Raw genomic sequence first — 13,250 nt, 5'->3', positions numbered from 1 at the left:
GGGGGACTCCCAACTTACCCTTTTTGTTTTAGTTTACCCGTTTTGGCGTTTTCTGTAAGAAAAATCCCTATTTACTGTGTAAAGGGAAGCAATTGTATTGTATTGCATTAGGCCATCTCCAGCAGTGAGGAAGCATTTTTCAGATCCGGCTGGTACAGTGTTTGCGGGGGGGCACTGTTCACGTACTGTAGCGACTTCGGCAGAATCGGTGTCCGTTGCTACAGTATTACGGAGATGTCCGCGCAGAGACCGACAAGGGCCTGAAGGAAGAAAGCAAAGTCTGTACTGTAGCAATACTGTAGTTGTACTGTTCACATAGGCTGACAGCAGGCCTAGAGAGAGAAAAAGAGGAGTAGAAGGTAGAAAATAGGGTAGCTGCTGGAGATGAAAAAATAAGAGATGTTGTAATAGTGTTTTTAAGGATGAAAATTTGAGGTAGCTGTTTAGGGTGTGATTGATTGCTCATATGAATGGTATATGTAGATTGAGAGAAAGCAGATTAAGTGAAGTTATGTTTGTTGAAAAGAAAACGTTTAGTTGGTTGTATCTGTCTGGATAGGCTGAGCTAAGTTTCTGTTTGGTTGATTAAATCTGAAGTCGCACGAGCGGATACAAGAAATGAGATTTTAATTGATTGCTCGTATGAAGATAATTGTATAACATTAATAAGCGAATGTAGCCGTCTACATCTGTCGAGACTCTCAAGTCGAACTGGTACAGTATATGCAAATAACTAAATACATTTCTCTCTAAAATTATATACATATTTCAAGTTAAGATTCATTTATAGGAACAACTAATCATCCTCTTAGTGCCTCTAGTCAGATCCTACACCTAGTGCAATGCCCTGCTCACGAGTCAGGTTGCCAAACTCTTCCAAACCATGTTAGATAAAAATTTATCTTTAAGATTATAAACTGATAGGAAGCTGTGCACCCCCTTCTTGCATAAGACCAAGCTCACCAGGCTAAGATTGACCGCATGTACAACTTGTTCCACATAGGAAAATATATGTAGTCGTATTTCATAACAGCTATAAAAAAAATGGAATTGGTGGTGACATTCTGTCCGCCTCTCTTTGTGTAGCGCATTCACAGTTGGGCCATCTGGTATATCGTCACGTGGGTCGGCTAGCTATAGTTGCATCTGGATAAGAGAAGTATCTTAATGCTTAAGGTCATATGGTTAAATGTGTTTAAATGGCCCGTGAAATGTTTAATAATCAGACCGAGATAAATAATTTATACATGCATGATAGGTCCACGGTTTGCCGACTACATGTACAAATCCGTATAATTGGACGAGTTGTGTACCAACAGGTGGGCTGCTTTTATCCCGAAATATATGCGGCAATTGGTACAATCGATATGAGCTAGTCCAAATTACAAAGCAATACGATTTCGTTTAAATTGGCAAAGCAATATAGTTGGTACAATTAGTCTTGTGTTGAACAGCTCCACGAGAGAAACATGACCTTTAGCGTGTCTTTGAGCAATGAGCTGCATATTAATTTGTATTACATGTAGAAATTTTTGCCCTTTTTAAAGTACTAGATGCTCTAGTTCTTAGTTCAAACTTCCTCGCGTCCGTGTGTGCTTCTTCTTCGCCAGATCGGGCTCTTCCCCACCCAAATCGTGACCTCCCGCGCCGGATCTAAGGCTTGCCCGAATCGCACGAGGCTCTATGCCACTGAACTCAGGTGGGACGCCTCGCAAGGGAAACCAAAAGCCCTTTCTTCTCTTGCTTTGCCTCTTCTTGCCCGGCGAGGTTAGGCAAGCCAAGCTTTGGAACCAAAGCACAACCACAAAAATCAGGCTATATCTATAGAATCTAAGAGGTGAATAGAAAGTTTCAAAACTAATTATTTAGCGATTAAATAAAACTTGTGAAAATTAAACTAGAAATCATTAAAATAGTATAAATACAACTAAAACTATGTCAAGATTTTTAATCATAAGGTGTCATACAATAATTTATATTATAAAAAGATAAATTGCATAAAATAAATTGTATGAATATAAATAGCACAATAGATGACACCTGAATTTTATCTCGCAGTAATTTATCGATCACCTATAATCCACATTGAGGTGAGTTCAAGTTTCTAATCGTTCATCTATCAATTATGCAATTATCAACATAATAAAAGGCTCACACCAACCGACTTTATCTTAAGCCACTCCAGAATAGAACAGTGAAATACTCCGATGAGGCGTGCTCAAAACCTCTCATAATTACCATTGTGGCTCCTTTATAAACTTCTTTGAAGGGCTTAACGATGAAACCACCTCCAAGCCGTCTAGAAGACGGCAACCTTCAAGAGTAACAAGTCAACGACACTTGATTAAAAGATTATTGGTGCCACAAAGCTCAACCGCTATAATGCAATATACTAGATGCTTTCACACTGTCAAATATGCAACCACTAAGCTAAGAAAGGAAAAGGAGGAAGTCAAGTGCTCAAGAATTCAGAAATAAAGTACTACCCTACCCTTTTAAACCCGAAAGAGTCTATTTATAGCTCACAACTCAAAATGTGGTTGTTGCCCAAAGTTTGAAAACTTTGCGTATCTGGCGGTTAGACCACAGTTCATCTAGTGGTCAGATCGCAGTTCATTTGGCGGTCATGTCGCTGCCAATCCAACGACTACAAAACGTGTAATGATGACTATGACATCAATGAATAAATGACTTGGCGGTCAAACCGCCGCTGATCTTGGTCGGACGCGGGCCTCAAATCGAGTACCAAAACTCTTTGTTCTCTGATGATCAGACCGTTAAATCCTGGCAGTTAGACTGTCAACTGGAGCAGAGAGTCCAAAACTCTTTGTTGCTTGGCGGTTAGACCAGGACACCCCTCGGTCAGACCGTGACTAAGGTATTTGAAAAACTTCTGCCTTGTTTATACATCGGTTAGACCGGCCACATCTAGTGGTCAGACTACCATGATACAAAACACACCAAAAAGCAGTTTTTTCAGTTCTTCTCAAACTAAATTACTCATTCTAAATGAAATACAAGTTTAAGCAATTATGAAACTTTTGATATCTTAAGTAAATGTACATCAACCCCTCTTAATATTATGATACTTATTATATCTATCTGATTATTTTTCTTCTCTAATCAACATTGACCAGTAAAAAGAAAATGCTCCATATTTTATACATTTGTCTTGAGCTAACCATTTGTATATCTTCCACATATGTTTCTTCTAGCTTCGTAACATTCTTAGGACTAACATTTTTCATACCTTAATTCAAAACATGTTAGTATATAATTCATATTGTCATTTAATTACCAAAACACAAATGAGAGGCCTAGATGCTTCAACATCATGTGGTGACTGATCTTAGGCTAAATGTCATTAGCTCTAACCTCTAACATTGAACACTCACTTTAGTGTGAAAGCTTTGCTAACATGAACATCCAAAGGAGGAGAGCTAGGAGGAACATGAATTAACACAAACCTAGTAATAGGAGCATATCTAGCATCTTCAATATTCTTAATGAAGTTAATTACTTCAAAATCAGAAGAATCCAGCAAAACTCTCATATCAACCATTTTGCTGGTTATATCAGGTTAATTAGAGCATCAAGTGAATTAACATAACAGGGGGTTAATAGGATAAGTACCCAAGGTTACTTTTCTTAGCTCTCTTGGTAGCCACTTCAGTCATAGTCTGACCTATCGGGTGAGCACACCTCTCACTGGTCCTGTTAAGTGTAGGAATCACCTTCATCTTCTTGGTTGGTTTAGGAACAGTGTCGGAGCGTGAACTCCTATCGCAGGGATCCGGAGGGACCCTTTTTTGAGATTCGGTCGGGGGGATGATTCTGAATATGTTTGCGGGAGAAATAAATGGGCGTAAATGTGATGACAGGTGGGATGGAATGATCTAATGCAGAATGCAGTAAATGCACTGGAGGGATTTTTAGACAGGTTCAGGCCGCACTGAGCGTAATACCCTACTCCTGTGTGGATGCTATAAATGCCCTGAGAATGTTTCTCAGGGATGTTTGCTGGTTACAAGAATATTTATCTATCCTAGAGCTTCGGGCTCCTTGTTCTTCCGTGGTCTCAGCTTCTATGCTTGTACTGAGGCTTCTTCGAGTCTTGGCGTATGTGTTCAGAGTTCCTCAATCTCTGAGAGTGTGTGTCTGAGAGTTGTCTTTGTTCGTGCCCACCGGCTCTCTTAAATACTCGCCGGCGGTAGCGTGCCCCGAAAGGGAGGACACGAGATCCAAGGCGCCATAAATGGAAAAGCAGTCATCATGGGCTGCTGCGCGAAGTGACGGGGGGTTGAAAACACGCCCCCCGCCCTGTCTTGGTCGTCATGATGGCGTTGGCAATGGGCGCCGTGGAGAGGGCCCACCGGGCAGCCACAGAGCAGCCTGGCGTGCCCGCCCGGTCTTGTTCTCCTGACACAGTAGGGTGGCAGGCGGGGCGCCTTGGACCTTGCGATGCTATCCCGAGGCGCGCTGGATGACACGGGATGAGACCCGTGTATTAAATATCCCCACGCCCTTCTGCCAGGATGTGGCAGGGACTGACACCGAGCGTGGCAGGAGCAGTTGGAAGTGACAGGCCACGCGCCCTCTTAAATGCGGTATCAGGCCTTTCACAGGCTGACACCTCACCGCTGGACTCTTGTGAGGGCCACCGGCGAATGACTTCTTGGGCCGTCGAGGAACCGAGTGCTCGGGGGGTCACTGTTCATATCCCCGAGCACTCTCTCCCGGAGACATCATTTCTTGGTCCTCGGGGAACCGAGTGCTCGGGGGGGGGGCACTGTTCACGGCCCCAAGCACTCTCTCCCAGAAATGACCGTTCGGATCCTCGGGGAACCAAATGCTCGGGGGCCGCTATTCGCAGCCTCGAGCACTCTCTCCCGGAACTACCTTCCTTGGGTCCTCGGGGTACTTGGGTGCTCGGGGGCCACTGTTCGCAGCCCCGAGCACGCCCTTCCCGGTACTCGGCTTTTCTGGTCATCGGGGGATTTGGTCCTCGGGGAACCGAGTGCTCGGGGGCCACTGCTCATGACCCCGAGCACTCCCTTCCCGGCACTTGATCTTCGCAGATCATCGGGGGACTCGGGCACTCGAGGACCACTGTTCATGGCCCCGAGCACCCCCTCTCGGGACTTAGTCTTCTCGTACCTCGCGGAGATGATCCCCGCGAGAAGGCGCCACGTGGCAAAATGCTGGCCTGGCCTCGGAATTCGGGGATCCCTGGTTCCTGATTCACCGACAAACAGGCTGAGAAACAAGAATATCCCCTTCTTTTATAGGATCCTCTACTACAAGGAGCATGCAAAAGGAGCATAGTGCAGAAGTCGAGGAGGCCACAGATCGACGGCTGCACAACACCAGGGAGCGATGGCGGTGTTTGGGATTTGACTATTGTGAAGAGGTGGATGACGCGAGATTATGGAGGGGGCGACGGGCATGAGCAACGAAGGTTTCGGGAAGAGTGCGGACAATTTGATTCATTTTTTCTAATTTTGCAGTTTTTTGGTTTTTATTAGATGGGAGGGAGTGGGGTGGGAGGACGTAGGACCTATAGGTTTAAACTTTTACTTTATATTAATAGAGAGTAGAGATTGCGGCAAGATGAATTTTCCCATTCTAGCCATAAACTTATCAATTCAATATTTCAACTTATTTAGATTTAGTGAACAAGACGGGGAATGTTAATTTTAGAAGAATATAAGTAGCATTGTTTTTCAAACTCTCCTTCTTCTTATTATAGTAAAAGATTAAAAAATTCTCTTTAAAATTTTCATTTATCAGGGGTAGCACAAATTTTGTTTCCCTCTTTGTCTGGCTGTTCTATCTCCGAATGAACCTAACATATATGTACTTCTCTTAGAGGAAAATCCGAAAAACATTTTGTTCAGTTATAGTCATGAGCTTAAGACTCTACTAGTTAAATATCTATGTGTTGCAACTGGAATATAAAACTTTTACGAGATAACATGCGTCACCATCAGCTTGATACGAGACGACTATGCTATCAACTATTAATCGAACACATTTGCATTCACTTTCTTGCAACAACCCTTGCCTCGCCACTACTCGCGCTATCTCAAACTGCCTCTTACTGTCATACCCTGCCAAGGCACAGCCATGCTACCATTATATTCTATAGTTATATACCAACTGGCAAGAAGACCATACTCCAGAGTCCAGAACAAAAGGCGATACCACCATTCGATGAACATTTATAGTTAAGAATTGTAAATTGAGGTTCTGCGAAGGGCTTTCGTTATAATCACCGAATGAAAGGACAGGGAAAGTTCATTGGTACAACTAATAGACAAGAATATCTCAACTTATTACTAAAATTACTAAATAAAGATATTGCAAAAAAAAAAATAGAACGAAGATGAGTTAACATGAGTCGACTTATCACTAAAATTACTAAATAAAGATATTGCAAAAAAATAGAAAGAAGATGAGTTAACATGAGCTGTCGTAGTATTGATTCTTTCATGAATGATCTCTCCATAATGCAGGCTAAATACAACCACATCAGTCAAAGCTCACATTAGACTAACATAATCTTGAAGAGAGGAAAACAATTGATCACCCATCAGAGACCGTACTCAACCGACATCATTCTACAATACAACATTATCATCCACCCCCTCCGTCATTGTTCGTGCCATCACCGCTGAGTGGCACTCGTTGCTTCCTTCTACGTTGCAATAGGCGTGATATTGTGCAATTCTTTAAAGAGTTTTCCTGCCTTTTGGTGTTCAGAGTGTTCACCTGATGAGCAATTCTTCAAACAAGCCTTGAAAAACTCCCACTTGGATAAAGAATTGATACTGAAAGATAACGCACTATTGTTTACTTTTGATCTCTCAAAAAACTTTGAAAGCTCTATAGCAAGATTTTGACCAACATGACTTGCTTTGAACGTCTAAAAAAATGGTCCACACTAACAAAATTACTCTTGGTCTTTTTTCGACAAGACCTATACATAAGCCCAAACAGTAAAATAATCCCTAAGTTCAGAATTAGCAGGAACCAAATTAGTAATAAAAAGGCTCCTAAACTCTTAAGAAAAATTTCATGCTTTCAACATACAGCCATATAGTTTGCCCTTGCTAATATTTCCAATCATAAATTCCTAACCATCTTCAGGCACAAATATCTTGATTGTTGTCCTAGTTGGAAACAAAAGGTATTCCATATTGTAGATGAAAATTTTACTTTCATAACATTCTGAGCACAATATTGGGACACATTTTGAACTACGATAGGCAGATGCAAGATTCCAATTTAGTGGCAGCCTTTAGTTTGGTACAATACAAAGAGTGTTAGCTTAAATCTGAGTTAGAGAAAATGGCTCCGGGTATGAGTTGCGTGTGCTCACCTAAAATGAATAACCTTACTTATTGTTGCACATATCACCCCAACCATATGAAAAACCTAAAATAGATAACAGAGTGAAATTTCATACCAAACATATACATAATGTAGCCATGAATAAGCTTGTAAGCTTGTGAGAGCTTCTCAATTTACTAATTTTAAATAAAAACAATCACAATGTCATGATAGCAAAACTGATATTTTCATAATCTAAAATAAATTTGTGTTCACTTTCTGAAACAAAGTGAAGTTAAGCGATATTAACTGGCTCTAACAACAGCACATGGCTACGGTGCAGGGAAGGAAATGGGAAAGAGTGATGTAAGGGCATCATCTTACATCATTCTTCCTGTAAAGACCGCTACCACCATTGCCTTCACTTCGCGTGTTGCTATCCCCCGTCTGGCTCCCTCTCCTGTGTCAGATTTGCCTACACAACTGGACCTGTCGCGCACGTCACATAGGGCCTCATCGCATTTGCCTAATTTTTGTCCGGCAAGAATGGTGAATGCAGGAATACGTTATGAACAACAATGCACCTATGAAAACCAGCAATATTTAGATGCATCATGCATATCTAATCAAATCGAGAAAATGTGGAAACAAACTGAGAATAGAAACAATACACAGATATAGAAAACATGAAAAGGACCACCATCACTAATTTGAGGCTCAAGAAAAACATTTTCTTGATGCTTCATTTGAAATGCAGGAAACTAAATGCAAACAAATGATTTCCACATGTTAGTAAAGATGGATAGCATCTATACTAATTCTAGAATGGGTTTCGCTACCTCGTTGATCATCTCAGAAATAGCAATACACAAAGGATTCACACTAATTAGCCAGATCACACTACTATCACTAATTGGCAGAGCAAAACATTAAAGTAATATCCAATTTGAAGATAATGTTGAACAATTCGCTTATCAGTGCGAAATTCTAACAAATATTTGATGTGCATGATGTGTTGATCGCATACCACAAGATGGCCCATCAGGGTAGACCACTGGCACCATAGCTTTATCAACTTCTTTTAGAGTACCATATGGTTATATACTTTAACACAAACTAAAATCATGAAACACATAAATATTTAGATCAAATAGTGAATTTTTGGGGAAGCAGGAAATAACATACCTTAATGGTGGTTCTGAAGCTTTGTAATTAGAGCAAGAGCAAGGATCATAAGGGATGGGAAGGGGGTGTTGTTGCTCTCGTTGTCTAGGTAGAATGGCTGCACGGGTTGAACCTGAACCGTTGGCTGACCGATCACCTTATGATGGTTATGCCTCGGTGTAGGTGCAATCGTAGTCGTAGTGACGCCTCGATGGCACAAGAGGCGTATGACGTAGTGATCTTGGGGAGCCAGCGATGATATGGATGGATGATGTCGATCACGAAGCAGCCATATTCCTGACTCGCACTTTCGAGCCTTGGAGCGAGGCGGTGTGGGGAGGGAGGAGACGGTGAAGAAGGTGGTGGAGGAGGCGGTGAATTCAGCCTAGTGGAGGCCGACGGGTGGCGGATTTGGCTGGTAGAGGGCGATAGGCATTATATGAGGCGGACGATGCGGCCTCCATAAGTGGCGTTAGCACCCCTTTTCCCGCTGCCTAGGAGTGATGCGGTGCGAGGAGGGAGGAGGCAGTGGAGGAGGCTGCGAATCCGATCTAGTGGAGGCTGGCGAGTGGCAGAACTGACCAATGGAGGGCAATCCGTGTTGGATGAGGCGGACAATGTGTCCTTCAGCGGCGGCGGCTACGTCCCTTTGCCGCTGCCCATGCTAGCGATGATGCAGTATGTGAGAGGACGGCTAAGGAGAAGGCGATAGTGGCATGCTAGGGTTTGACCAAGGTGGCGGACATATGTGAGGTTAGCGAAGAGGCGGGATTTGGGGCAAGGTGATGCAAAAAGGTGAGAGGGAGGTAGAGGGGGTGGAGTGGATTTAGGATGATGAGGGCCGTAGGATGAATAGGTGAGGGGGATGGGGGATGTGGGATGTGGGATGAAAAGGTGAGAGGGGAAGTGGGTGTGAGATCCAGGGTGGACGAGAAACTCATTAAACACTTTTTAAGTAGTAGAGATTGTGATAGGATGTTCTTGAGAGGTGGGTATAGAAATACCACCAAAAGACTATTGAGATTGGATGCTCATACGGTTACCAGGTTAACTAGTCCCCAACCAAAGCAACCATTAATTCATTATTAGTTTAAATACTTATCTATCCACGATGTTGGTCAGCTAGGCATGCTGCTACCGGGAAAATAGCAGGCGACCGCCAACCAGGGCCCATTGCAAGTGACACGTCTGTAGCATCCGACCTATTTATGTTGTCGATGTTGTGTGCCAGATGTGGCTTGTGATAATCTGGATTATATGGAGATGCTCATTCCTATCAGATTGTAGATTGTGGGATTTTGTGGTATAACTTGGCTTATACATTGTGAGAATTAGCTTTTTAAAATGTGACCGTTTGTTTTTGTTTTTACTTTTGAGGCTAGAATCTATAACCATAATAAAAACAAACAGTATCTTAGCCGCACAATCAACTCATTCGTCTAAAAACCTGAGGGGAAAAAAAAAGCAAAATCGTATGGTCTTGTGCATATACGTCTTGTCTCAGCCGTTTACCCTTCTCACTTGATACTCATCTACCTCTCGATTCTCTTCACTTACTCTATAATTTTTTTCATCTTTTTCTTTAACACGAATCTCAACATAAATATATAGCCTTAATAAGCTATATACGCGTATGCATATGTAAAAATTCTCGCCCAACCAACCAGCAGAGGCTGCCGGACAAGTTGACCGTTATGTCTGGTGTCTTGGATGATTATCGTAGCACAGCAAATTGCCCATCTTTATTCAATTAGTCGTCATAGATCGTGGCTCTACGCATGACAATCCTCATCAACAATCATTGTTTCCATTTTACCTACTTAGTGTGGTTAACTGTTTGTCGAGTCTCTTTTTTCAAAAAAATTCTCTGGTAAAAAATGTGTTAGCAACTGGGTTTAGGAATTTACTTCTAATTTTCATGACACTTTCAACCATAGCACGTAGCATGGGCATCTTCGTTTCTTAGCACTTTTTCGAGTGCTAAATGCGGGTTCTGCCACTTTTGAGGTATTTTACCATGCTTGGGATTAATGAGAGCCGTCCATTTGCTCAAATCTAATGGTTAAAAAATAAGAGGTACCCAATGAAAAATATTTTAAGTTGTGGAACGTAACTAAAAAATATATGCCAGTAACCAATTGAAAGATAAAATCAAAGAGTATATTATTAATTTCATTCTCTTATAGAATTAGACAAGAGGCCAGGTAATTTAGTACTAGCACATCCTTCCTTGAATTCACTAGAGGGGCTTATCTCTTTGTGCTTCTCATTGTTGTGTGCTCGTCATCGATCGCACACCGATGCATGGCTCTAGAAGTTGTCCAATTCCGGCGACCCACCCATGATAGAGCTGCTAGTGTCTATGCGTCCAAGCCCACCACCCTACGCGAAGCAACCCGCTACAACTGCGAGCTCGCCTGCGCAGACGTCGTCGTGAGCCTCCACCAGCGCACACGGCGACTCCCTCTCTGCGGCTGCCGCGAGTTTCGGTGATCCACCAACGGAAGAGCGACATTGCGGCGCTACAGCCTGTAGTGGGCGAGCTGAGCAGGCAAGAGCATCATGGGCGAGTGATGAGCTCACTCTGGCAGCGGGGAGGTTGTTGGGTGGCAAGAGCTCAATCTGGGCAGTGGTGGGGAGCTCGATGTAGGCAACATGGAGCTTGTTTTCGTCGTCAGGGATCTCGTTTGGGTGACGAGGACCTCAATTTCAGCAGCGGGGAGGTCGATTTAGGCCTCCACTACATGATCTCAGCGTAGCAAGCGGATAACCGTCACCAGCGTGGGGTTAGCCATGTACGCCAACCGGTGGAGGCGGCACAGGGTGACAGCGGTGGGAGACAAAGCCAATAGACCTACCCTGCTGCACCACACACGAGTCTCGCTGCCCGCCGCTAGGGTTTGCCACAGGAGTCGGCTCAGTAGGCATGCAGCCGTTGCCGCTTCGGCTTCATGAGGAGGATGACTGGGGAAGGGAGGTGGCAGACGAGACAACCATTGGCTAGAGCACTCGAGGAGGACAAGAGCTCGATAGCTAGATGCAGAGCGGTTCAGAGATGAGAAAGAGTGGCGGCACAAGAGATAGAGAGGTGCTATGAGGGCTTAATTAGCTAAAAAATCAATTGCTAAACTATCATTCTTTACGATAAATGATGTTTCTAAAGTGTCCTTATCAAGATCAACCGTAAAAACATTTTGAAGGAGAAGTAACAACTCTCGCCACTTTTATATCTCTTGTTATCGTCTTGACTATATCTACCACTTTTATGACTCTTCTGTTACCCCACGTGTCAAAAGAATCCTTGAGAGTTGTTGCTTACTGAAGCTAGAAAGCCAGCATTGCCCTTCCCCCTCTACCAATGTGGTGTACGTCTCATGAACTAGAAATTTTACACTAAGTAGAAGAAACATTGGAAGCATTGTTTAGATGGCTCAGTTGAAGGAACCCGAGGGATTAGGCATAATTCTTACTTATCCGAACAAGCTTTTTATTGTGTGCTAACTTTTTTTTCCCGATGACAAGGTTTTCGTGAATATCAGAAAATATGATGGAAATTTGGTAAGAATTTGATCGAATTCAACCGGTCAAACTAGTTTGACCAAGGCAAAATTTGTTCGAATCGACCATTTGGTAACCGACAAAATTCAACTGAAACCGACCACAATTCTCGTATTTCGTTTGTGGTAAAAAAAACCCGCTCGAATTTCATCCAACATCGTTCGGTTTTATCGAATTTCAATAAAGTTCAAAAAAAACCAAAAATAGTTCAAACTTGTAAAATCGATAACTAATTCATCTGAGCTTCAAATAAAATGAACAAATTTTGTTGATTTTCTTACAATATGATCTACATGATAAAAGTATTTATACTCACGAAAAAGTTATATATTTTCTGTGAAAAATTTTATTTGCTAAATATAGTTAAATACATAGTTAATTATTTGATAATCCAAAAACCATGAAACCATTTTTTTCTTCTTACATGATCCTCTATCTTATAAAAATACATAAAATTATGAAATAATTATTGTAACGCACAGGACTGAGTAAATATGTTATAACTAGATTAATTCATAACTAATCCATCACACTCACAAAATTAGCGAAACTACTTTTATTAGTTTACTTAAACAATGATTTGTGTAATAAAAATAATGGTAGACATAAAAAAGTTAATTACAGTATTTTTTTCTTAACATGTTCACTTTATGTTTGTGAACTTTGTAAAAATCATGAAGAAATTAATAAAACTCTAAATAAAGTGAAACTAATTTTATAGATTCTCTTAAGGTACACCTATATAAAAAAATATATGTTTGCATGTTAATATGTTCCTTAAAGCGAGTTAATAAATGAGTTGCACGCTTTTTAAAGCATGTTTTTTCCCAAACTTCCTCTCCATGAAATATGATGCAAAAGACATTATTTGTTTAAAAAATTCACAGAAAGTCTTAGAATTGTATCTAGTATTTTTATTTTTTTTTTATTTTTTTTAATTCAATTTAAAAACCGATCGAATTCAGAATTCGGTGCAGACCGAATTGATCGGTTTTTATGGTTTTTGACTGATTTTGAACGCATTTGTGAACCGTGACTACATTACCTTATCACTCAAAATCGTGCACTTCACTACCTAAAGTTTACAGTATCCATAGTTATCAACATTTGGTGGTCAACATGGGTGAGACTGACGTGACTAGTCCACCCCTAAGTTGGACCAGAAGAATGCCAGCAGAGTGACCAACACCGATCAT

The sequence above is a fragment of the Phragmites australis genome, chromosome 8 (genome assembly GCF_958298935.1).
Source record: "Phragmites australis chromosome 8, lpPhrAust1.1, whole genome shotgun sequence".
Lineage (NCBI taxonomy): Eukaryota > Viridiplantae > Streptophyta > Magnoliopsida > Poales > Poaceae > Phragmites > Phragmites australis.
Note: the sequence above shows the minus strand (reverse complement) of the source record.